General features: G+C 39.6%; 1 protein-coding gene across 9 annotated transcripts in view; it reads left to right on the top strand.

The window, feature by feature from the left end:
* Positions 1 to 24,671, top strand: part of thrb (thyroid hormone receptor beta) — a 104,841-nt gene that overhangs the window by 6,486 nt on the left and 73,684 nt on the right. The window contains exons 1-2 of one of the 9 annotated variants that reach the window (XM_027286472.1): positions 12,981 to 13,092; positions 13,225 to 13,330. The exons of 7 other annotated variants lie outside the window; for them this stretch is intronic. The gene's annotated coding sequence lies outside the window, so the exon portion shown is untranslated. Of the gene's footprint in view, positions 1 to 12,980; positions 13,093 to 13,224; positions 13,331 to 24,671 lie in introns of those variants that run through there. One more of the 9 variants, XM_027286471.1, reaches the window with a different exon arrangement.

The following is a 24,671-nucleotide window of genomic DNA, read 5'->3' as shown; positions in this document are numbered from 1 at the left end:
AATTTCAACCAGGTGGAGGACGGCAAATGATCTGTGTGTAGTTGTAGTCTCGTAAACAGTGACACTGTGAGATCCTCAGTCTTTGCAGAATCTTAAAAACTTTGTGACTTTTGACACATTGCCTTTCGACGTGAGAGGGTGTCAGACTTAAAAGGTCTTTTTAAAAAGTTTTCCAGCATATGGTAGGCATTAGTGAGCCTTTCTCCTTTGCCGAGATAATCCTTCCACCTGACAGGTGTGGCATATCAAGATGCTGGTTAAACACACATGTGAGCCTTGGACTGGGTTCAATAGAGAGTTACTCTAAAATGTGCAATTTTATCTTGAAAAAAAGACATTTATTAGCACTGAAATATTGCGATTTCACACAGGGCTACAGATACTGTGATTGCCTCGGTGTAAATGGTTGCAGTCTGTTGAGGTTTAGGAACCAAATCAACCTGGTTACTGTAGGTTGATAAGTAACGTACCTTAAGATACATAAGTAACGTAGGTTTAAAAAAGAAGTGTTGACGTTTGCTTTCTTTGTACTTTATCAGCTCGCCTCACCTGATAAGTTATAACTTTACGACAGAAGGGCACCTCCAGAAATAACGCTAGAGGTTAGTATTGTAGTTTGAAGCATATGGCAACTAACCAAGCTTTGTATTTGACAACTTGTGGGTGAGAACGGGCTGATGGTTACATAATCATGGACGTACTAATAGCACGGCTATCTGAGTTTATCAGTTGATCTAGAAAGCAATTGCACAGTCTTGTACTGTGAAGAACTGTAGCTCCAAATTGTAGTTAAAGTTTGAAATGCTATCAATTACTATCTGTTGAATTGTGTCCTTGGTTCAAACGGCTTTGTTGATGAATTACCAATTACCAAAGTTTATGGAGCCTCTGTACTAATAAAATACAGTAAAGGGTTGTGAAACATGTGAACGAACATATTAATAACTAAAGGTTCAGTGTGTAGGATTTAGTGGCATCTAGCAGTAGGTGGTTCAACAATGTGAAAAACAAAAACATAACTATTCATATTTTTATCCATAGAGTCAGTATATGGTGTCTAACGTGCACTTTAAATTGCGGTAGTAAAGTAACTTTGTTAGCCTAGGTTTGCCAGCTAAAATGCTAAGTTATATCACAGCAGTACATTGCTATAAAGGTTATTTTGCTATCATTGTATTCATGTTTTAGCATGAGGAAAATAGGGAATGTATAAATGTGTGCCAAGACCACAAAGACTAGGAAAACAAAGGAGCTGTTAAATAAAAAAAAGAGCTAGAGTAAAGGAGTAAAATAAGTGTTTGGCCTTGTCAGTTTTGAAATCTTGTCCAAATAATGCAGCTGTTGTTTTTCTGCTGCTTCCATCACGTTCATTGCTCCGTGTAGATATCACACCGATTTGTATCAGCTCACTGCGGTCAATCAATGAACCATAACCACTTCCCTGTCACATGTGGAAGTATTTAGATGTGACTATTACAATACAATAAAAGTCGTGATTGCATAATTGCAATAGTGCATAATTCACTCCCTCAGTACCCCCCCCCCCCCCCCCAAAATAAATTACAATACTAACAACAGCAATTATGTTAATTAAACCTGCAGTTGCAATATTCAGTAATGGTCACAAGTTAATTCTTCTCCTCCCAGCAGAGGGTCTTATAAGGAGAGAGAGCGAGATGAGGGTTGGGAAATCTTCTCCTGCAATCACTCAGATAAAAGCTGCGAATGGCTGTAATCAACCTCTCATGCATGTTGAACGTTAGGATGATCTATTGTTAGTGAAATCAAATAACATTGACTATGAGGGTTCCAGTAACAGGGTACAGGTAACACGATCCTAAAGCTCACACGGGGACACAGTAGGTTGAATTTAAAGGCAGTTCACTCGGTCATTGAGACAGGATTACACATTGAATTAGGCAAACTGCTCCCAGATAAACAGGCAGGCAGGCAGGTAGGCCAACTGTTAAATAGCAAGGCAGGATTTGAGGCAACTTAAAGGGGAACTATCCTGATCCTTAAGACTTAGTAGAGCTTCACTCAGCATTTGAAAACAGTTGTCTAATTTCCTCTGCGGCTCTGGTGGAGAAATTATGTTGGTCATCTGAGCTTGAGCTTGGAGAAAGACAAATGTTTTAATGGGAAACTTAAGTCACAAGCTGGGGAAATAAGTGTTGAAAGGTTGTGGATATATCAGTCATAGAGAGCCTAATGAAAATATTCTATTGCGTTATTGGACATTTAGGGTCCAGTGTTTTTGGAGCTTGAGCCACAGTGGGGACTACATATCAGGATATCTTGGTCTCTGCTGCATCAACGATTTTAAAAAGAAAAATCCCCCAGAATTATGGAAATATAATAGTAGATCACTTTAGGATCCCCCTCAATCTGTCTGGCAAGTTTTCTCCAGAACCTGCCACAACAATATGCTGAGCTGAAAAATAGCAAACGTCATCGGAAGTTCCTGGTCCACTGAAGAGACTGAAAAATGGCTGCATATGAAACTCGGAGTCTGTGCAGAGTGAGCAAAGAGAATTCCTTGCACCAATACAGGAAACATGTTTCCACATGGTTTTGATTTAAATGGAGGTTTGAGTAACCTCTCTCTCAATTACATCATCTTGTTGCGTCATCCTCTTCTGTAACGGTTTAATGACGCCCGAACTGAAGAATCAGCACCACCAGCTGTTGATCTTGATGCACTCAATTTCTAATAACAGTAGCGGATGGAAATACAGATAAATCAGGATATTTTTCTTTTTGATTTTCTGAAAATGTGGCAGTTGCTGGATTTGGATGGAAGCTCTAAAAGCTAATTGCAGGGCTGGCAGTATTGGAATATTTTTCCTCAGTCTAATAGCCAGAAGAAATATTTCATATCTGCTATTTTAATCCCTAAACGGTTTAAAATTACTGTCAAAGTTGAATATCCGAATATTTAATCTGTATCACCCCAAGTTGACCTAATAAACTGGTAGTTCAGTGTAGTTCAGCATTGATTGTATTATCTCTTTACCGACAGAGTTTGCAGTTTGCAATGTGTCACAGACAAATCAACAACATTCTGCAAGGTAACTGAAGTTAAGTTTTGACATGAATACGAATGATCTAACATATTTAAGCAATACATGGCTGATAGCATTATGGCGCCGTGCCAGATTTCTGGTGTATCAGCTGGATCTCCGGCGTAAAAAAAAGGAGAGTATGCGCCCTTTGGCTCGGCCAGATTTATCTACACATTTCTCTGAATCCAATAGAAGCACAGCTTTCATTATAGGCCTACTTACCAATTAGAAGTAGGGCGGGACTTAGGCACCTTACATGTCGTTGACAAGTCGAAAGTGAGCATGAGGATGGACCGCAGGTTCATGAAGCCCAGGGATGACACTAAAGATGTCGAGAAGGGTATCAGAAATAAATGGCGGTGGGCGTGAATGGAGGAGGTTGGAAGTGATGGCGAACCCTTCGGGAGCTATTGCCACCTACTGACCTGTCGTTGTATTGCTGTAGTGTAATCTGTAGACAGAGTATGCTAAGAGCAGTGTGGTAATATGGCAGATAGCCTAAGTGACAATATAGTTAATAGATAGTATTAGCCTTTCAAATAATGTACATATGTTGAATTGCACCGCATACATAAACTAACTAACTAAATAAATACCACACACATGGATACAAAACTGTCTTGCTAGTTCAGTCTTTTTTTTCCATTGATAGATTGAACTTTCAAAATTCCAAAAAAATAGTTTTTAATGTATGATGCGTCACTTCAGACAAAAATGTATCTGTCGAGATGACTTGGCGGGTTCATGAAAATGCATCACCTCAGTGCATCAGTATATAATCCCAGCCACAAGGCCTCACTAGAAACACATTTGTGTACTGTAAAGATAATGTGATGATATGAAGTGATTCGAGTAGCTCAGTAACGAGCTTTCTGCAAGTCTAAACATCGCTCTTCTACTTGATACTTCATATATCGCAGACACATACAGGCGCACAGACACGCCCTGCCAAGTCTAGGTCTGGGGATTCATCTGTCAGTCTGACTCAGATGGATTCGATTTTGTTTGAAATGTAGGTGGCCCAACAATATGGACTTTTTATTCGGAATGTAAACCTCTGCTGTTTTTGTCTACATTAAAGGTTAAACTTCGAGCTCAATGTAACACCCTGGGGACATATGATTTACTCATTTTATCTTCAAAACACAACTGAAACCTCATCCCTCTGAACTCGCATTCAACTTATAGCTTGTTATGGATTTGATTATTTCAGACAGTACTATTGTTTGATATTCATGCTAACCTTCTTCTCCCTTCTCCAACATCTTCTGTAGTTACTAGAAGCTTTACCAATGCAGCAATTTGTGTCCAAATAGCTGCGATTATGTTCTTTTATGGGATCACTGTACTGAAATTTCTGTGACAGCTTTCAGTGTTGCCACTACACTGTCCAGGAATGCCTGCACACATCTGGAGCCTGTTTCACCAAGTTCGAACTTGGCCTGGTCATAACTGAAGTTTCTACTAAGGGATATACCCACAACAAAACAGTTTGCACCCCACAAAGTTGTTTTTTTATACTGGTGGAACTGTCGTGTAAGTAACCAAAACTAGCTTTCTGCTATATGACCTGATAAAAGAGGTGATATCTGAAGAAGGGGTTTGCGCCCGAAACATCACATGTTGGTGTACTAATAAACGTTCATGGGACCATTATCCAGTGCAGGGGTGTACACAGGTCTTGACCAATTTAGCGATTTACCGACGGCCATTAATAATAAACATATGAAATTAACTTGCAGGCCGTATGAAATTATCCAGGTCCGGCCCACGGGCCTTGAGTTGGCTCTGATCGCAGCCATCTTGGCAATACTTGACTCTGTCTAACTCCTGGTTAATCTCAAAATGGTCAAAGAGAGCGTGGAGTGTGAAAAGAGTGTGGGTGGAGTTAAGGCAGGCCAAAAATGAAGCCTGGTTGCAGAAACCAGCCACCTGTAACAGCACCCACCTACAGTTTCACTCAAAGCAGCCAAACGGGTGAATTGTTTAATCCCTTATGGAGATTGACATGTTCTGCAGCCAGCCTCAAGTGGCCGTTCAAAGAACTGCAATTTTTGCCACTTCCGTGCTGACTTGGTGTGTTTTTCACGTGTACTGTGGCCCAGCACGGAGTATTTACCACGTTTTAATGTGTGCACTTTTGTAACCTTTTGCGTGGAATATGGTCAGCATATGTAATCTGACATATTTTAAAATTTAACAATAAAATGTCACAGTTAATGGTTGTGAATAGCCCCATTCAGTCTTTGATTTTAACATCACCTACGTTGGTCAGAGATTTTCAGCATATGTAGGTAATTCTTTGCCCCCACCCAGTAATAATTACAGCTGCTTTCCAGTGAACTGGCAAGACCTCCTGTAATTTAAATCCTGTCTGGAGTACTGTCCTTGTAAAGTGCATCTCTCTCTTCTTCTTTCCATGCAAAGGGCTGCTTGTCCTACTTCAGCTCAGTGTGAAATTTGACCTTTGAGTGAAAACGGAGGAGCCTGTGCTAACACAAACCTACTGTACATTTATTTCCATTTTTGTTTTTAATGAGCTTTTAGCAGATTCCAGCAACATCCCTGGATTATTTAAATACTTGAAACCTTCTCAGGTTCTCAGGCTGAAGTACATTTTTCAATGACTCCGTTGTCAGGGTCAAAACTCTGACGAGTATAATTTCTGACTCTCACTTCACATGGTGTTTTTGCCTCAGGACTCTCCTGCTACTCTCTGGACTTTTATCTTTCTTTTTTTGGCTCTGTCTTGCTGAATGTCCATGTCTATTACAGACTATACATTATTTCCCAGTGGTTAAAATTCAGCGTTCAGAACTGTGAGCAAGGAGCACAGTGAACATTTCAGTCCTCATCTGCCCCTGTAATAGTAATCCTGCCCAAATGGCTCTCATGCTAGGTTGTATGTATGTCTAAATAATGATGATCTTGATTTAGCCACACTTGAATCGTGATATCAGTTGTGGGAGGTTGTTTGCTTATGGTGCCAGGTCACTTTCAGTAAAATCTGATCAAACTACACCCACGCAAGAGGCAGATTAGCTGAAATTCTGACTATAGACTAACCTTTTTTCCCTGTTTAAAGGGTTTTTTGTGGGTAAGTTTTTCCTCACTCGAACCAAGGGTCTAAGGACGAGGGTGTCACTCCCTGTACAGATTGTAAAGCCCTCAGAGGCAAAATGTGTTTTGTAAATTTGGGCTATACAAATAAAATTTTATTTGATTTGATGTTTTTGCCAAACTTAGCCGTAAACTAAATTTAGCTGTTTTTAAGTGAGTCAGGGATGGTGGTGCCACCCAATCCTTTTCTACAGTTTTACTTCCTCTAAAGCTCTCAAGATTATTTTCTAGGTAACAAAACAAAGACTCCATGAATATGGGCACGCCAATTTTTCCTCTTTCTTTTTTAAAAAATATTTCTTTTCAAGCTTTATTTTTGATAGAGACAGCTGAAGAGCGACAGGAAAACAGGATTGCAGGGTAAGAGAGACGGGGAATGACATGCAGCAAAGGGCCACAGGTCGGACTCTGGGACTCCTGGCCCCCCCAGAAGAAAATGTACATTTTAAAGTTAAATGCATCAATCTGGTGTAAGAGGCTAGATCTACATTGCCCACTATGCCCAACTAAGAGGGAGGAAGAGCTGCTAGAATTGTCAGTGAACGTTGACTTAGAGACTATTGTCTTTTTAAAATGATTGCTCCATCTCACCATTACATTGTCTGGACTGGTGCCCACAGAAGTTTTACTTTGTGCGTGCCCACACAAACATGTTAGCAAGTCAGACTAGAGAGCGGTATTAAATACTGACATCAAACTCTGAGTTTACCTGATTGCTATTCCAACAGTTCACTTTCAGGTTGCATACTTACCGGTAGCTTTTTCTCTCCTGCACTGGCACGGTGCTAAAATGAAGAAACACAACGTGAGAGATCTGGTTAATTATAAAACTATGGCAGGCTGCCACTGTCTAGGTAATTAATGTGAAACACTGGTAAGCCATTTGTTGTGCTATGATAACATAGACAAGCTTTTATTTATGACTGGACTATTGGCTTTCTGGAAAAATGTGGGCGATGCTTTAACTTCACCCACAAAGGTGTTTTAAACTTCCAAAATGAACTAAACGAAAACTTTCAGTGTGCCCACAATGATATGTGAGAATGAGGCCAGAGAGCAGTCTCACGAGGTTCTGAACATCGAGAGTCAGACTGCAACCTGATGAGTATCAGAGTTGTGTGTGAGTTGAACTGTTGCCTTCAATCAGACACCAGAAGCCTTGGCATCTGAGACCTCTCGACCATCCCGACAATCAGAGCACAGAGTGTAAGAGGTACAACATAGAAAAAAAACGCACACTATTCTGTTTCCTGTCACCACGAGTTGTCAAATCCTTTGTATACCACTCTGACCTACATGCAGGAGGTACATGTACATGTCAGCAAGAACGCATTTCAGTGGCAGATCCTGCTACTTTGCTGTGATTAACTGCAATAGTGACGATGAGGCAGAACTCTTGACAAACCATGGCGTGTGGTGTGATGTTTTGCTGGCTGTACATACTGTACTCTGCAGCTGTCAGAAACAACTGCTCACATTGCAAGACCTTGGTGATACTGTAGGAGATTGAAAATCATTAAAACAAGTGTCCTTGTATTGATGCCTTATCAGCAATCATGGCTTGAAATGTGACACTTTTAAAAGTACAATTTGTCCTCTGTCAGGAGTTGGAGTGGACCCTGCTCATACATCACATGGGTATGTTAGGTGTTTGTTACCTGCTACATCAGGTCACTTGTTGAGGCAATTATGTTCGCCAGTGCTAGAAAGGTTGACCACAGACCACGTTACATTATATCCTGTGTTACATCTTTCTTTTGCTGTAAAACCTTTTTGCCCACATGTGCTAAGAAATAATGGGTCTTTGGCTGGGAAAGCCCATTAAGCAAACACAAAACAGCATCATAAAAACTAATACAACATGTACCTGTGGGTTTGTGGTGAAAAAGGCAAGCAACCTGGACATTGCATGACTTAATCTGTGAAAAGATAGGTTTGGTGTTAAAATTGGCAGCGGCATTTTCATACAAACACTTTTTAACAACTTTATTTTCTTGTGTTGTTTCAAACAATTCCAGTGAGTGTGGAAGGTTGTTCTGGTTGAACCTTACTTTGATGAATAAATCTGATGACCCTTTACAACACAAATCTGGTATCAGAGAACAGCTTGATACAGCTTTACACAGTATGTCCTATTTTTTACAGAATCAGGTATCATCACACCACCAGACAGGAGGCAAAACAATATGGCTAAATCTCGGTCAGTGCCGTTTCTTATTCAATATTTTCTGGAGAGTCTGGAGTCTCTCCAAGGTCCATCTTATCTGTACCTCTGGTCTCCTGGAACCTCTCGGCATTGAACATGACAAGTGTGAAGGGCTCTGAGCTCTCTCCGGTCAATGGCAATGTCAAGGTGTAACATTCCTTCATATTCATATCATATTGTATGCATAATTCTAGAGCTGAAATGACTTGGGTTTGCTGGGCTGTTAGTCAGGCAAAACAAGACATTTGAAGATGCCATCTCACGATTTTGTTAAGTTTAACAGGCTGATGTTCAACAGAACAAGTATGAATTCATTCAGAAAGTATCTGCCAGAGTAACGGACAATGAAAACAATCATTATCGGCAGCCCTACGTGGCTCTAAAGTTTCCAGGTTTCTGGATACTTCTGCATACTTACATTGGCTACACGTGGGCTCCAAAGATGCTCTCGAACGATGAACCTTGCGTGGCACCTGGACTCGTGGGATTGCATGAGAATCCATCATTTGCAAACCACTGTGAAGAACAACCGGCTACGGTATGAGCTACTGGCGTGGTTTATTGCTAGGTGCGTGTCACCAAAAACAACAATGGCGGCTGCTAAAGAGATTAGTTTAGATGCTAATCCCATCAGTTATATCAGAACTGGGGCCATTTCTTTATTGAAAGAAGAGCAAAGAACAACTTCTTCCGACAGTTTGGCACGAATTTGACGATGTTATATGGTTCTTTGTTGTGATTGGTTTGCCAGTGATAGATGATCATAGACATCCAGTCACCTGCCAAGTGTATTTTTAAGTGTCTTCACTTTCCCAAACAGTTTCCAACAACGACTTCCTAAATGGTTTTGTGTAATAAACCATCTGGCACAGTCAAGTTGAAGACTGATCGGCATGAAGACAGGCAGACCTTTCCACTGATCTAACCAACTAATATGAATCATAATTCTCCAAAAAAGTTAGTATCATTCATTTGGTCATTCTGTTCTACAGGCCTGAAAGCTGTGTAAATACACCTTTCATTTGGGTGAAATCAGTCAGCAGTAGACTTTAATTTTCCCTGACCTTCATGTCAGAACGTCTGTGTCAAAGTCAGCTGGGGCTCACAGAAATTAACATTCCAGCAATAATGACTAGAGCCGCTGTTATTCACAAGAACCAATAAATGGCAAATATTCTGTAAGGTGTTTTTGTTTGTAGAAATCACAGTGTTATTGAAGAGATCACTCAACCAGAAGCACTTTTGTCTACGGTGTTATCATGCAGTATCTTTCCCTTTAACCAAGAGCTTGCAGGCTGGACAACAGTCACTGTGAGTCTAAGTACTGTTACTGAAACCCTCTCCAATGATAAGGGCCTCCATTAAATGCCCTGGCTGTAATGTTACCATCCTTCTTTCTTTCACTTCGTCATTCAATTAAGTTAAAGTTGTTTAGGTGATACTTTTGTGCCATCATTACACACAGTCTTTATTGTTTCAGGTTTTTCTAGTGTTTCCAGAAGTCTTCTCGACTCTACAAGAGTGGTACGATACTTATATTCGAGCAGATTCTTCCTTGCAGATCCAAAGTTTTGTCAGATTGAAAAGAAATATTGGTCGACTGTTCTCTTCAGCTCACTCTACAGTTTGTTTTGGAGTTCAGGTTCAAACTTTGGCTGGGTCATTCAAGGACACTCAAACTTGAAGCCTCTCCAGCTTTACCTTGGCTCGACGCCTCGTCCACTCGTGCTCTTCCTGTCTGAGGCTGTGTGCGCTCTGCATCGAGGTTTCTTCTAGGATCTCTCCCTCCCTTTCTCTCTCTGTCTCTAGTCCTCAGTCCTGACCATACTCAAAGCATGATGTTGCCACCACGCTCCACAGCAAAAAAGGTGTTATCCAGATGTTGAGTGGTTCTTGGTGTTTCCCAGGTGCAGTGGTTTGTATTCAGGCCAAAAGGTATTATGTAATCAGACCAATAATCTATTTGCACATGCTGAGTCATTTAAAGGACCACACGAGTAGTCTGACAACTTAATCTTAACTCTAGGTCTGCTTGCCGGAGATGGAAACTGTTAGATGCAGTTGAAACGTGGTTTAGAACTACTTTTTTGCCCAGTTCAGCCAAGAATGAACTTTTGCACTCAACCACAACAGTAGTTCCTCATAAGTCTTAAAAAAGTGACTTCAAGAGAAAGATTGGGCAAGAAACGAAACTAAAATGTATCATCATTTAACCGCTAATGCAGTTAACTACTAAAGCAGAGAATCACTAACCGAGAAATAAAGAAAGGGAGAAATACTTTTGCTTTCAGGGAAATTTTATTTTGACAGTCACAGTTCAAAGAAGTGTTGTTGATTTAAATACAACTCATTTATGATGTGTTTTAAACTCTTTACTACTTTATTTAATGATCATTTCAACATAGCTTTAAGACTCCTCTCTCACACTTCTCTCTGAAGTGCTAGCTGGACCAGGCGGTTTTGTCCTATGTTTTGTCTCGTTAATATTTATGAGCTTAATGAGCCAATTACTTGTTTTCTGAGTGATACACGGCCAGGCCAACCACAGGTAATAGATTGTAGCCTACCTGGACAGCGGGCCTATAGGTGCTCAATCTCACTATCTACAATGTGGGACTTTTTATTGGCCATTGCTGAGGTGTCTCTGAGGCTTGAATCACTGTCGGAAAGAATCTGATGCTGAGGTAAATAGGTTAAACTAGCAAAGTGTTTTTGTTGTTGTTGTTCTAACCAAGGCCAAAGAAGGACTTCTTTTATGTAACGGGCCAAGCTGCTGAGAGGGTTGCCAAAAAAAGTTACCTGGCATGAATTGAAATCCTAGATACTCCTCATATAAAGCTCAAAGAGATTTGCATGCTGGCAGTCATGCCTGAGCAGCAACATGATGCACTGGGAAAAGAAATCTTAAAGAAAACTGACTCAAGTCTGTTTGAGGGTATTTTGGCATTGCTCATTGATATCATTCCTATTTTAATCCACTTAAATCTTTCAAAAGAGACTCCAGATACAAAAACTCAGTGACTTTGGGCTCAGAAATATCCCAGAGGCTCTATTTCAAAGCTTTACGGCAGCGTTGCTCAACACCGGGAGGTATTCATAAAATGCATTTAAATTCGACCTCCATAGCAGCAGTCCTTCCTGTTTGTACTCCAAGTGTCGAAAGATTCTTCAGAGTTGAAAAAAGCCTCCAGAAGGGCTTTCTTTCTTACTTACTTTACTTTCTGGGTCAAGAATGAACTTTTAAGCTCATGAATGCTACTGTCTGTTAGTTTTTGTCTTATTTTGGTCATGTTAGAATTGGCTTATTGTGGCATGGCTTTGGGCATTATGACTTTATAAACACTGCACTATTATACCAGATGTACTGTGTACTTTTGAGGGCATTCCTTCCTTGCCTAGAAATATTTTTACTCAGTGATTACATTTAGCTGTTTTACAACTGTATTTTGTGAGGCTTAGCCACCCATCTTGGCTAAAAGTCCCACATTGTCTTGTCAGAGTCATAAAGTAGTCAAAACATAATCTCATATACAAATCATATACTCACTCTTTCCAGTCATAGTGATACCTCCAATGTCCGTAAACTCCAGTAAATTTACTCTAAATCACAGGAAAACACCTTATACTTATCTGAAGGTGCCTGTTTAAATGTCCCATAAGTAAAAAACATTAAATTACTTTTATTTTACTCTATTGGTGCCCTTATTTGATACTGCTAGGGCTCAGTCCCATCAACAGAGTTCATATATCGCTGGAAACTCGACACTCTTCTCTCTCCATTCGTATGCACATATTTTTGGCATGTTTAAACCTGTGGACGTACTTATTTAGTGCTTCATGTGTCTATTACCTAATTTCCCTTCAGGGATGAATAAAGTTTATCTATCTATCTATCTATCTATCTATCTATCTATCTATCTATCTATCTATGAAGGCAAAGTGTCAATTACTTTACATCAATTACAAACAAAGTGTAATCTACATTTGTTTGACATGAATTTGAGGGCTGTGTTTAGGCAAGAATCTGGCGATACGATACGTCATGATATCACGATACAGGGCTTGCGATTCAATATATCACGATACTGTAAGCGATTATTTCTATGTAATTTTACTTTCATTTTAAAGAACATATCACCGTGTGCATAAGATCAGAGTATATGATACTATATGTTACTGCATATTTATCGCAGTAACATCCAACATAGATAAGATATGTGCTCACTGCTTCCTGTACCAGTTTATGTTGGTAGGTTTGAGTGGAAGCGTCAGATGGCTGAAGATAAATTTCTTTGCATCTAAACTATTCATTAAAGGTTAAAAATAAAGAGTGGAGCTGGTCAGAAACCGCTGATGGTTGCGAGAGCACTTAGACATCTTGAGAATTTTCTATAGGATTTCTGCAATTATGCTTTTACTTTCCACAAATAGCAAAGTAAGTGATTCAATCAACACTGAAAAATATATATGAAAGTGGACATTCTTCTTTGTAATGCCACTGTATAAGCCATGTTGTTTTCAGCCACACTTCTGCTCTCAGCATATCACTGAGCCAGACACTTAGACAGAAGGAAGTAAAACAGATAGCTAGGCAGAAAGGAAGCTGTCAAGACTGCGCCCCGGCTGCTACACGCTGTCTTGTTTCTTTTTTGTTTGGCATGATGTGGAGTCTGTATGTATGATTGTGGAGAAAGAACACAGGTTAGCCAAGCGTCCTTGTGTTCTCAGTTGTTGTTTTTTTTTTGACATGTAGTGTTGTTGACTCATCCTTGTCTTTCTGCTTTCTCTTCCTGTGTCATTTCTTTTTTCTTTGTTCCCTATACCGTATGTCAGTCTGTAGTACATGAGTGCGTGTGTGTGTGTTCCCATGGATGTCTGTTCATGTTAAAATCAATTGAAGAGCAAAGAAAGAAGAATCCTGCAAAACACTGAATTCAGAGTGAGTAAGTTATTTTGCAGGCTCTTGTCAAATCGATGCCTTTTTTTATGATGTACTTTGAAGATTAATTTAATAAAAGAAAACATAATAATAGTCCATTTGTTTCAGCAGAGGAAGTATGCAATCAACGTTGTGTTTTCAATTCCTCAAAACCTTGAAAATGGATTTAAAGGAGATCATGTTTGTTGAGACAGAGGGGACTGCTCACAATGTTAAAAGGTTTTCAGAAAAATAGAAACCCAGTTTTGTGTGTTCACAGTGGGATTGCCAGAGAAGACACATTTGGCTAATTAGGTTTATAGACATCTAAGTAATCAGATGATTCACTCTGATCTAGAGGAAATGGCTGAGAAGTAAACAAACAGCTTTGGTGCCTCTGCTCCAGCCCTGCTAACATGGCATTGAGACTAAAGTAGAGTTCCTCTTGTGCCTTAACCTTTTAACTACAATTGAACTACTGACAATTAGTCCTGTAGTCCAAATATGCCTTGGCATTTGAAAATGGAAATCTGAGTCTAAATCACAATCTGTTCTGTTTTAAAATTAAAACATTTGGAACTTCAGAGATTTATTGTGTTGCTGGGAATGTGTTAGAAAGGCTTTGAACTGGGTTTGTTTGCATGTGGTGTGTTGGCTCTACATTTAGATGCAAGTGGTTTAAAAAAAAAAGACAAATCATGACATGAACTGAATGTATCAAAGCCCTTTAATGCTTTTGTCTTCTGGGCGTACTGTAGATGCTTAAGATGTATTGAAAGCAGATGTATCTGTTGTTTAGATAAAACAACAAAATAATGCATGCATTCTTACTCCACAGTTGAAAGAAATGCATCGCACATGATAACCTAACCGCAACACCCAAACCCAAGTGTTCAATATGACAAAGATAAGCAGACATTAGGAAATAATTGGAAAATTGTTCAAACTATTCTCAGTACCACGCAGAGTTTTATTGGAGTTCATAGACAGACGGACCAAAGACAGTATAAACCCACGAGTTTCTGAACAGCTGTAGCGGTGCCTCTGGCTGCTGCCATCTTGGCAATCCCGTCCCTCTTGCCTCACGACTAATCTAAAAATGGAGCTGAGGTGGGCTAAATGACGCCTGGGTGCGTAAACAAGCCACCTGTAATGGCACCAACCTGTCAATCAAAGCGGCCATGCTGTTAATTCTGCATGACTTAAAGCTTAACTTTAATATAATTTGAGCAGATGAGTTACATAGAAATTTACCCCCAGTACAGTTGTCATGAACGGGGAAATTAACTATAGAGACCAAAACAGTTTTTTGTACCAGGCTGTAAACATGTTTATTTCTGCTGTGAAGTTGAACATTTTAACATGGGGCCCTATGGAGACTGACTCGTTCTGTAGCCAGCCTCAAGTGGCCGTTTGAGGAACTGCAGTTTTTTTTTGCTCTTGTGCATTTCATAGCCACAGAGGTTGCTGGCCAATAACGAGCCTGCAGGCTCCTAGTAGACTCACCAACTGCCAGCTGGCTAACTAGCTAGCCCCTGTTAGCGAGACAAACCACAAATAAAAAGTGTCTTTTTCTGTGGCTTTTTTTTTTTTTTAACCCGACACAGTTCAGTGTCTTTTCTGGGAAAAAAATAAATCAACCGTTGCAGAGCTAAGTCTTAATTAACCATTTACTGTGTCTATGTTTATTCACAGAAGCCTCTAGTTACTGCAGCTAAATGATTTAATGCTGAGTTTTAATATTTTCTTATATTCCTACACAGAATATTGAACACATACATACTGCAAAGCAGCGATGCTATAGTAATTTAAATGAATGATCTGACAGAGATTCAAAGTATTAAGTGTGACAGTCATATTAGAAAGTTCAGCAGTGCACTTTAAACTTACTTTGCCTCAAAGGTTGACCGTTTTTAATTGCCATTTCGGCAAAACAGCCCGGAACTAATGCGTGTTGTATTTTGGTTGAAAAGAAAAAGTTCTTTGACATTTCTCTAAGAGGGACCCCTGTGGATTGGAAAACACTGCTGTTGATCACAGAGGTTACTGTGCAGCATACAAATTTAAAGTTCAGTGAGGAGAGCAAACTGTGCAGCACTTCCCAGAAAAGCACACACACACCGACACACACAAATAAAAGTGTGGCAGCCAGAATAAGTGTTTTTCCCAATATAAAGAGAAAGGCAGGGTGCTGCCGCTTTTTAAAAAAAGCTATAGTCTTGTCTTACACCAAGTTGACCTTTTCTTTTTTTTCCCCCAGTCTGTTATTTGTCCGTCTTCAGAGCTGTTTCTTTTGGGAACATGTAATTTGGTCCATTTCCTGATACGCTGACCTGAGCGATTCAGACAAAAGCAATTATCTACGTCGGCCTTGTCGTACAAAAACCAGACAAGAATTTGGACAGCCTTAATTGAGGAAACAACTTCAAAAAAAAATCTGAGATACAAAATTACACAGTAGGGGAGCAAATCATAGAAAAATTAGTTTGGTGTATTCTGTGGCATGCTGTAACTGCAGCGGTGAAAATCATAATGCCAGCCAAATTAATAGAATATCTGAAGCTGAGGCGACACTGTGACAACACAGTATTATATCAGTGGAAAGTATGCCCAGTGTGCCCTGATGACTGGGCAGTGATAAGCTTATTTTGTTATGCATTAAGTACTCTACACTATCTCTAATCTTCCTTTGGTAGCCTAATCTTCCTACAGCCTTGGTAGCAGGGACAGTGTTACCTATCTGTCTGTTTTTACAGATCTTATTCATTGCAACTGTTTGTTTCAGTTAGAGACCACAAGATGCGTGCTAGATTCACAATAAATGCACCCTTTGATACGATGAGAACAACCTCATACAGTTGGCGGATATCTCAATCCCTCTGTTGTTCCTCTGAGTTTTAAGCAAGAACCACTATAAGGTTGATTTGTGGTTTTAAGTAAAATGTTCGAACAACTACTGGATGTATTCTCATGAAAATTGATACAAATATGCACATGCACCTCATAAGGAAATATAACAGTTCACACTATCCTGTTAACTTCCCATTTAGCGCCATCATCGGGTAAAATCTGGTTTATGACCATTAACATTTCCAGGATGCTAATTAGATTTGACTTATAATAGGAAAAGCACAGGTGTAATTGATAACTTAAAGGATGGCTAAGTTCCATCAAGTGTTCCAGTAATGTATTCCAGTGAGTCAGCACAATACCAGGACCACCTCTTAGTGGAATGCAGCCATCATTATTAATGTTATGAAATGTCTGTGCTTTTCCTGCCATGGCATGTCAAATTATCTGTGTGAAAAAGAAGTCTGTCAAGTTTTAGATTTGGTAAGGTCTCTTCATGATAAGCAGCACGAAAATGTTTGCTTAGAAATTGTTACTGCACATTTACTGCTGATTTATCGGGGAGCAATGGGGTGTGTCTTTGACAGCTGGTTACCTAATGGGTTTCAATAAACATATGGCGAGAGAAGAACTGAGCTTTGTATAGTAGACACCACTCTCTTGATCAGCCCTGATGTCGCTCCTCGTGCGTAATTTCTTTGCTGATGACACACAAATCTATGTGTCTTTGAGTGGTGCCGAGAGTGGTTCGAGATTCTTGTCATTACTGAGGAAGCTTATACTGGGATTGCTTTTAGCTACATAATTGAGCTTTCTAAACCCTGCAAGACCAATCAGGTCCACTGACTAACAGTTTCAAATTAAAATCCAGAAGATATGCATACTTAATTGGAAGCTTAGTTCAATTAGCATCTTAAAAACCATATTATACTGCACGGAAACATCTTTTTTTATCTTGAACTTCCAAACTAAAACCAAACTGCCGTTTACTGTAAATTCCAGCAAATCCAGCTGATAAAAATTCACTGTCAGTCCTTGTTCAATGACCAGCTCTCATTTACCCTGCTTGCAATATTTCTTTGCAACAAGTCTCATCGACTTTTGATATCATAAAGAGACGTGGCTTGTCAAATCATGTGAGAGATTGTTTCAAAAGGACTACCACTGCGTTCACATTAAAATGCATTTATTGTGAAGCACATGTAGGAGTAGACAATGAATGGATGGAGCAGAACAAACCAAATGTACCGTGACAATGTTGTTTGAAAGGCTGAATGTCTGCTGGCAAATGGTGATAAATAAGGCAGTGTTAGGCAGAGGAGGATTGATGTGTTGTCTCACGATAAAGTTGTCCATTATACTAGTAAGTGTAATAAGTGTTGCTACATGGACTATTTTCTATCTTAATGCACCTTTGAATTTGTGAAGTTGCGCTAGAAATCTACCACTGTCGCCAGCCATCACCTCTAACACTCACTCATTAACACAGTGTATCTCATTTGTTCAACCTGTACAGAAATGTACAGTGTTTTTATGCAGCAGATCTCCATAGAGGGTTAACAATGTCTTAATCAGCCTGTTCTCACTCCCAACTCATCAAATACTGCCACTTGGTCACTGGGTTGGCGTTTCAAAAGGTGGCAGTCAAAGTAAGGTGACATGGTCTAAAGACTGAGAAAATATGCATAAGGTGGAGGCTGGGGTGAATGGATCACTCAAAAAAAAAACTGTGACACTGCTGTTTTGTTTCCTGTTTAAACCCAAAAGTAAACGTTGACTCCCTTTTAAAATGAACTTGCCTAATGTATTCAAGTTACATCAGGTGCATAACACACGTTGTTCTTATCATGTTTTTGTGAACCTAACCAAGTGCAACTGTTTCACGGCATTAAGCGTTCAAGCTCAAGGAAATAATTAAAATCCAAATCACTTGCACATGACTGATTCGTTTATCAGATGACCTCAAAATACTGCAAGTTTAAGCAATTTGGGTTGGAATTTCTTCTGTTGAGATATTAAAGATTAGCACAGAATCAAGAACGACCTTTTTGCGATTCTTAAAAAATTGCAGGAAAACCCCAGATAATAATAGCTGCGTATAAGTAGGGTTTCTCCTGGTGATTAAAATCATTTAACCACTGAATATCACCAGGACAGAGTGGACGAAGAAACTCTTCCACACGATATCTAAGATAAGACTACTGCCAAACAAATGTGGTTCCATGCAGGTACGATCTATTTGCGTCATCCATCTTTCCTGCTTTGAATATGTACCTGATGTATCTAATTTTACCCCTGAGAGACTCACTTCCAAATGGACTGACTTGGTTTCAAGAGCCCTTGTTATTGGATTTCTATTATTCTCTATGCCCTCATTGAATGTTCTTGGATACAGATACAAGTATTGACAAAGTGTTGACTCTTTCAAAGCCCTGCTCTGTGCAGAAAAGTATTGAATTAACCACGTGCTTTTACAGACATTTGTCATTTCCCATGGAGGTTACACAGTGCTGATTTTGACAATAGATAATCTTTTGTACCATATTCATGCAGAGACACACTTCCTTCTCTATCCTTCACTAAGCCGGTTATCAACAGCAATATATATCAACGCAGATATATAATCTATTCAGCGTGTGGTTGTGCTTTAAACAAATGCAGCTGTGCAAAGATGGCATCAAAGGGAGGCCCTAAAGTTAAACACAGACCAGTTAAACTAGATCAGACAACTTAAGTTTTCATGTCTCCTGCAGTCTTTGCGGTTTATGCATCTCAAGTACAAATTGACTAGCTGTGCAGTAAGCTCATGTTGTATCCTTTCTTTCTCTTCCATGTGACTGGATTGTGATAATCAACCACCGACACCGCTACAGGTAAGTTGTTATCTCCTTTTACTCCATATTGAACATTAACTGTACCTTCAGTAGTTTCTTACTGCCGGAGATGGAGTGTGTTTTCTGGGGGGGGCAGTTTGCTGAAGAGTCGGCAGGGAGCACTGACTGGTTCGCACCTATATTTGCACATAGATTCGAAGATCTTTTCTAATATAAGGTGCCAAAGACGCTACCTGGTACTACATTACTGTTGTTTGTGATAACAATGTCGGTTGCTTGAAATTTCATCACATAATCGCATAGATGAACAGCGGGACTTACCTTACTCACAGCCGAGACGGAGGTTGTTTTCTGGGGTGGTAGTTTGCTGAAGAGTCGACAGGAAGGACTGACAGCTCACAGTGACTTTTACACCTAAAAATTGGGTGTTGTCCATTCTTATGAAGGTAATAGCTATTTACAAGAGGTTTAAAAGGTACAAATGCCTAATATTTGGTATCAAATTAACAAAGAAGTTGCGTTTTAAAAAAAAATGAAAACAACTTGTAATTGTGAACAAAGCATTGACTGACTGTGTAATGTGAAAGAGGTCACTCATAGTGACAAACCCAGAGAGAATGATCACCAAGCCGTGCAGTTCGCCTCAGGTCGAGTTCCTTTCAGCTCATTATTTTGGTTTTGCATCTCAAACTTCCCTGTTTTGGTTGAGTTTTATTACTCTCAACGACCGTGCTGTTTTCAGGTTCTGATGCTAGTCTAACAGCAAACAGCAGACAAAGGTTCAGGAGTTGGTGGAGACCAAAGCGGAGCTAAAAGTAAAGTGAATATTACGTGGACAGAAATACAACTCCACCACCAATGTTGCCTTGTGTCTCCTGGATTGGTAAACAGGCTACTGTTTGCTAATATGTCAACAATATCAGCTTCATGAGACCATGGTGTCAGTGTTGGTCAGTGACAATGTGCCTTAATTGTTCTGGAACATTTACTTAACCTTTCTTATCTTTGTCTGGATGAGACTTCAGATAACAACAACTTTCCCAGCAATGGAAAGTACCTGAAACTTTGGTATTACTAATTTAATTTTAGTATGTACATTTAATAGAATGTGCACTAGCAGTTTCATTTCGTATTCTGGATCCAAAACAATGCAAAAATATGTCAGTATTTACAGAGATGAATTAAATTTAATAGAAAAAAAGGACAGATTGATACACACATAAACACATGCAGTAGTGGAAGTGTATAGGAGCGCTTGAGAGTACTTTGTAAAACACGTGGTGTTTGTTTCCAGATTTGAAATGATTCATACTATCTTCTACCAAGAATAACAAATGCAGCTAAGCTCTGTTGTGTGTTCTGGTTATTATATAAGGCTATATCAGTGAACTTTCCACAAATTTAGCTTCTAAATCCAGATTCAGTGTGTGATTTCTACAAAACGGATAGCACAAGGTCCTGTGTAGGTTTACACATTACCTGTGCCTGTGCCTTCAGCGAAACCTCTAGTTGTGTGGCCTAATGTGATCCTGTTATAATCGGGAGTGGATTTATGTTAGGTATGAGGAGCTTATGAACCCCCTGGCAGACAGTGTGGAGCTACGCTGTGTTTTCATGCTTCAGGGAAAGTTGAAAAACGCTCTCAGGCTTGGATGGGGTTGAATTATTCATGGAGATAGAGGGAGAGAAGCTGTAAAAGCCTTCATCTTCACTTTTCTGCCCCTGGCTGTGCTGCTCCGTGGTGCACTCCAAGTGATGGGGTGAGTCGGGGTAAGACGGCACGTGATCTTTGAAGAATATCGATACCACATGGACTGGCAGGGCGAAGGAGGACCTTGCTAATGGCGCACACCAGTTGCCTTTTCTATGTTGAATCCCACCCGCAAATTTTTGGGATGTCGTTGAGCCATGTCTAAACATCTGTTTTGTATTTTGGTTCACCCATCATTCTAGTAGTCATGTTAAAATTCCCCTACGGTATATGCTGAAACTGTCTCAGCTGTCAGCAGCTTGTAAAATAAAGAGAACTCTGTAATATTAGTAGGCATGGAGACAATGGCATTGAGCTGCAGTACATAGTACTGTATTAGAAATATGATTCTGTAGCTTATATGTTATGAATGGCACTCACAAGACTTTGTATCGTCGTGTGTCAAAGTTGTCCTTGTGTGTTCATTGGTTAGTTTGAGTAGAATAGGTCTAATAATATTCTAGATTTGTTCTTATTCAACAAATCCCACAAAAAGACCCAAATATCTTTTGAACTTCTGGCCCTCATATTCTGTCCTTCTGCCCCAAATATTCTCTTAATTAATCCACCACTGAAAATAGTCCCCAGTAAATGCATTATGTATTTGATTACAAAAAAAACACACTGTTCTTTTGCTTTAGGTAATAAAATTATATTTATGACTTCTTCCTGTTATTTATGAGAATAACTTGTTAAGTGGGAGCAAAGGGGATGAATGCTACAGACCGTTCTGGTTTAGTCTTTTCGTGTGACTAGCTGACTACAAAAAATTACAAAAAACAGCCTTACCGTTTTAACATAATTGGTCTGAAAAGCGTGCGTGATCACAAGAAGGTCTGTTTCGCATTTGGGTGCTTGCAGATCCAAACAGCCCTGAGATGATACTTGAAACCTTGGCATGGATTTCCCTGTTGTTGTGGTCTTGGGTTTCCCTTTGCTAGGCTTGTTTGTTCACATTGCGGAAAAAAACCCTTAAACCCTAAAAAAAGTTGCTATTTTCACATCTGATGACCGAAGTGTTAAACAGACTGGGGATTTCCATTTATAACAAAGTTGCATGCTACCTTTATAGGAAGGGAGTCGAAACTATGGTAATAGTGATACTTGGCTTGTCGTTTTTTTAAATTTAAAGATAAAAAATCCTTCCCTTGTTGTCAACATTTGAAAAAAAACATAAGCCTGCATTTCAGGTAATATTGGTTCTGCATCTGTGCACATCTGAGCAGTGGGATGATGGGAGGTCCTTGAGGTTTGTCTGTTCAAGGTGCTGATTCGCTGATTTTATTGCAAATACTGTTGCTGCCTCCTATTCATCTTGAGAGAGACAAGGGAGGGGCAAGATGAAGAGGTAGAAATATCTTATGTGTGACAAAGAGCAAGCAAAGTTAAGAGATGATAGAAAAAGACAGACACTGTTTTGAGGACCTCGGATGCCTTTCGGGGTTGATGTTAAGGAACTAACATACCATGCATGTTATTAAGTGTTGCAAGCAAAGCTAAACAGCGTTAAATGTCAGTCCTTTGCAAATCGTGAGGCTCTCTTTTATAGGAACGCCCTGATCACATTCACAGTTACACAATCACACCTGGAAGGTTCCCAGTACAACCACAACTGGGGCAGTTGGGTTTAAAGGCCTTGCTCAATGACTACAAATGCCCAATAGGACCATCATTTGGTACCAGTGTGGAAGAGTTATAAAGAGTTAGTCCACAAACAGTAACCACAGTAGACAAAAGAGAGATACAGCTATAAAACATGTCAAGCAATCACAGACACATCCAAGTTTTTTAAGTTAGTTGGTTAACTATTTATTTTTTTTAAGCGTACACACCCATCATATCATAAATAGGTCTCTGAATGTCCTCTGTGAAACTCAAAAAGGCTTCCTTGCTACGTACAGTAGGAGTTCAGTTCAGATGGTGCAGTTTAAAGGAAAGTAAGTAAACTAAGATGGAAAACTATGAATTGCCTAAGAATGGTGAGGCCTGTCACTTGCTTGGCATGTTCAGCCAACACTTCTGTACTCATACTGAAAAGAGAATACCTGAGGGTTTTGTTGATGTCCTAACCTGTTTGTAGCGTCTGTATTTGTTGATTAGCCAACTGTTAGTTGATTGACAGAAAGATAATCAGCCAACTATTTTGGTAATCATTAAAGTAAGTCTTTAAACCCTTAAACCCTCTTTTTTTTTAAATATCATATTAACCTGAACATCTTTGGGTTTGACAAAACAAGACATCTAAAGACACTTCTTCTCTATTTTCAGACATATTAAATGATTCGAGCTGTTTAATTGATAATGCCTACCTGTTGCAGGCCTATTGTTGTTTGTCTGAATGGTTCCTTGCTCTCAAGGCAATAGACTCTTTTGATTTTAGTGACCTTTCCTCAATTGCCAAGAAACACAAATGTGTTCCAATACTTACATTTAACTAACTGTTGATTTAATCTATTCATGGAGAGGAGCTTCGTTTACCTCATTAACGATATTTGGGTACAGACCCAGGGCTGCAGAGAGCACTTTAACCCAACAACAGCCAAGTTTATTTTTGGCCTGCCATCAAGTTACCCATGGAATTAACATTAATTAGCGGCTACTGATATAACCCGCCGCCAGCAATGTTAATCATTTGAACCAGCGAAAGCGACTGAATTTTCATTTGCAAAGATCAGTGTAGGAGTGCAGTCAGTCACCAGTGCGCTATATATACTGTATATATATTTATTCACACACTCTTACATGCTGTGAAATTCTGTATAGGGTGAACAAAGAGTTTGAGTTCAGCCTTAGGATTGACTCTGGACATTTCTAGTTTTTACATATAAAGCATTCACAGATCATTGTTTTTAGAGTGGGGTGAGTCTATTATTTGAGTTTTCAGCAGCCAGCAACTTGTCTGCATCCTAATTAGTGCTTTTTTTCTAAAGAAAAGACTGAACAGTAAGTAAATCTGGTAAATGTGCAGCTGTAATATCGAGCTAAATAGCTGTATAGACAGAGTTAGTTGGTCATTCTCTGAGTGTTTGACACAACAACCTGTTTCACCTTCCACACAGTCATTCGATTCATTTTTAATATTTAAAACATCGATAGTTATCGACGACTAAGACACATTATGACCGCAACGCTCCTGGTTTGATGCTCCTTTTTCTCTCACCTCATTTCCTGTCCAACTACCAACTATCCATTAGAGCCAGAATTTTATTTTAAAAAGAGAGAAAAGAATAGATCGTGTGTTAACCACACTTCTGGACCAAATCACATGTATGTTTTTGTTCCATATCAGATGAGGGTGTGCAAGATTTAGAGCTTGTTAAAGTCCTGCCCAGAAAACGACTGGATCATTTGACTCTGGCTGGATAGTAAACCTCATTTTTTAATCGGATTCAGCCGTGAAGATTGTAGTATAAATTCTTAAATTAACCTTCAGTGTTTCCCCCCGAAAAAACCATATCTGCGTCATGTCTGAAATCGTTTAGCCTGTATATTTTTACAGGCATTAAAAAGGCGATATACAGCCACAAATGCTCGATATATTCTTTGATTTCATGTTTTTTCAAATAAATTGTACGGCATTAAGGACATTTTATCTTTATATATGCAGACTGCAGGGCTTGAAACTCTCTGTCAGTTCTTATGGCTCGGGTGCCTTCACCTTAAAGGGGTGCTGGAATGAGAGCGTTCAGCACTGTGGCCTGTTATGTAAGGCTTTGGCTGTGGTGCTCAGCGCTGCGTGGCCCTCGCGCTGTCCCACTGCCAACAAGCACAGGAGGTTTCATCACCCCGCTGTTTCAAAGGGCCCTCTGGACTCTGGATACTGTTTAGTGCTGCTCTGTAGTTTGCCTAATTCATTTTTCTCCTTTTGCTCTCCTTTACACCGACCATCTGTCATCCTCCCTGACCGCCTCCCAGTTTTCAAACCTTC

Source organism: Larimichthys crocea, chromosome XIII, assembly GCF_000972845.2.
Source record: "Larimichthys crocea isolate SSNF chromosome XIII, L_crocea_2.0, whole genome shotgun sequence".
Lineage (NCBI taxonomy): Eukaryota > Metazoa > Chordata > Actinopteri > Sciaenidae > Larimichthys > Larimichthys crocea.
Note: the sequence above shows the minus strand (reverse complement) of the source record. Positions and strands in the feature narration are given on the sequence as shown.